The sequence below is a fragment of the Anas acuta genome, chromosome Z (assembly GCF_963932015.1).
Source record: "Anas acuta chromosome Z, bAnaAcu1.1, whole genome shotgun sequence".
Taxonomy (NCBI): Eukaryota; Metazoa; Chordata; class Aves; order Anseriformes; family Anatidae; genus Anas; species Anas acuta.
In genome coordinates this window covers 35,165,238-35,168,249 of record NC_089017.1, presented here as the reverse complement: position 1 = coordinate 35,168,249, position 3,012 = coordinate 35,165,238, and positions in this window count along the sequence as shown.

Sequence of the window (3,012 nt, the reverse complement as noted above, 5' to 3'; positions counted from 1 at the left end):
ACTGATAATTCTTATAAATTTATTTTTGTTGTTTGTTTGTTTCTCCAAAAAAGGAAACTTCTCTGCTAGCCTTTTCTTTCCTTTTCTCCCAAGGATGCAAAAACTGCATATAAACTGTTGAAAAGTTTTGGGCAGCTGCACGAGTAAAGTAAAAACTTACTCTTGCACTCTGTCTTAAATCATTTAGTTTCATGAAATATCTCCCAGATAAGAGAAACATACATCACATGGTTAGCCAGAAATTATTCTAGAAGTTCATTAAATCTCATCTGGGGAATTTAAATGAACTCAAGTAAGTAAATTAAGTGCTGAGTTAATTAAGTTGTTAATTAGTTAATTAACTGTTATGTTTTTAAGTGATGCCATTATCAAACTGACATAAATTTCGGTTTAATTTCCTATACATAGAAAGTCTTTATGAAACTGTAAAAGCTTGGGGGCTTAATTCTTTCTACAGAGTTTTGCACCAAATGCTAACATATTCATAATAGGGCTTTTATTATTTAGTAGTGAAGGCAGTTTTAAAAATCATTTAACTAATTGCTTTTTAAAACAAATCCTTTTTTCTATCATTTTATCCTGGAATAAAACTTCAGACATGCATAAAAATGAAATAAGATGGTGGAAATTTCATAATGAACAGATGTGTCTAGAAAAATTGCCCTCTTAAAGGATGGCATCTCTGTAGATCGCTACAGAATGTTACACTTCTATGTGTTGACAGCGTGTGGTAGTCTAGTATTTTAAGGGCTACCACTTCGTCATTATTGTTGCAGAAGATTGAAAAGTCCTGAATGTGTCTTATTAAGTCTGGGTACTGTTACTCACTGACAGTTCCCCAGGTGTATGCATCTAAACTTGTTTTGTGCACATACCTTGTGATGGTGGGTATTTGTTTCGCAAATAAGTGATGAGGAAGACTGGATCAGAAAGGAAAAAGAAAAAGACCTTGTTTTGCCTTAAGCTACTCCTGTAGGAAACTGTTGTTACCTGGTTGTAGTTGTGTGCCCAGTTTTCATTAACAAGGGGAAAGGTGAAGCTGAGAAACATAGAGCTAGATAAGGCTGACTTTCTCTCCTCACTTTAGAATACAGAATGAAGGACTAGTCCACAGGTGTCACTGTTGTAGCTAGGCCTGGGATGTTGTGGAGGCCTTGAAGGTTTCTTTTCTGTTAAAAACACACTGCAGTCAGTAATTTTAGTATGAAGAACACGGATTTAACCTCTGTGTTGGAAGTCTCACTTGTTTTTTTCTCATGTGCCTCTACACAGGGCCATTTATAAGTAATTCAAAGGTTGTTCCTAAGTGTTGGAAATACAGCAAAGGATTTGAATTTGACAAGTATATGAATAAGGTTTTAAAGTCACCATCCTGCACAAATCCTCAGTCCTGCCAGTATATTCTATTTTCAATTTATTTTATATCTGGTGATTCTACATTAAGAGATTTTTAAACCCAATGCATTGACAGGAATACATGCCTCTCCATAGCTTAGCATTAGCGTTACACCAGTTCATCAGCTTGCCCGTGTTGCACCATATGGTACTAGCTTGATCAAAAACAATAGTTACATGAACTCTTGACTTGAGTTCCCATGTGTTTTATGTCCAAAACCAGGAAATCATACAAATTATAGCTGGGAAGACATAATAGGTTTATTGCCAAACCAATGCAGATCGTTCCCTAAAGGGTATTTCCGTGTGCTTTCTGCATTCTAATTTAAATGACTCGAGCAACAGATCTCCCTGTTTTGAAGGCTGTTTCAGTTTTGTATAAATTTCACGGTCAAGAAGCTTTTCCCACTTTGCTCACGGTAATCCTACTATCCTTAAATATGCTCCATGTGTAATACTAAATAATTCTTTGAATTTTGACATTTATGGCCTTCATATATTTGGAGATATTTATTATGTCCTAAGCTAGGATAGTAAAATGTATAAACACATAGTATCTTTTTTATGCACTTTCAGTATGCTGCTGATAAGTTGATTATTTCTTCCCCTTCCTCCCCCCCCTTTTTTTTCTTTTTGAATTGCAATTCTGTTAACTGATTGTAATTCTGAAGCTATAGAATTGAATAAATGACCTTACATATCTGAATTGTTTCTAGAAAAACAATTTCTCTCTTTTTGTATGAAGAATCTTCTGCCAATATGATCAAAATACCATATCAGGTTCTGTTTCATTGCATTAAATCACACTTACTGCATTTGATATTGGGTTGAGAACAGGTTTAGGAGGGGCTAGCTTGTCATTACTGCTAACGTTTGTTTGTTTGCTTGTTTGTTTGCTTGTTTGTTTGTTTTGTGGAAACGCAGCAATTTGTGTTGGAGGCTGTGTTTAAAAATAAACATTAAATAAATTTAAAAACTCTTTAAAATATTTTTTGTGATAAGAGTAGCCTGACTAATTAAAGAAAGATGCTTTCGATGATCCAGTATTTTTTACGAAGAAGATAAGATTTATCTTACCTCTCCAAAAATTCTTGGTTATTTTGCGTGATGGTTCTTTCTGGGACAGCTGATAGTCTTGATGCATAAAGTAGAGGAAGTAGAGATCAGATAGCACTCATTCTTCCTGTGGATTCACTCCAGACAACAACACATAATACAACTGTTGTGACTGTGGTCCTGTTTTCAAGTTTGGCAGTAGGTTGACTGGTAAACTCTTGATTCTTTGTTCAGAAAAGTTGTACATACATACACATATAGATGGGTGTACATGCACATATTTGCATGTGTGATACCTATTCCTTGTAGGCAAGTGCACATGGTTCTATATTCTCAGAAAGCAAAAGTTATTTGATGCTGTGTTCTATTTGGGACAGCATTTTTAAGAGTTTTTTTAATAATGTAAACATGCAGCTTTTCTTCACAAGAAAGGTAAAAATGCAAATTGTTAACTTCATGGAATCTTGCGAGTACTTCTAGTTTTGAAAATTTGCAAACTGTGGCACATACATTGCTATTAGTATGAAAGCTATCCAGCTGTTATGCATGCATGTTTGTACT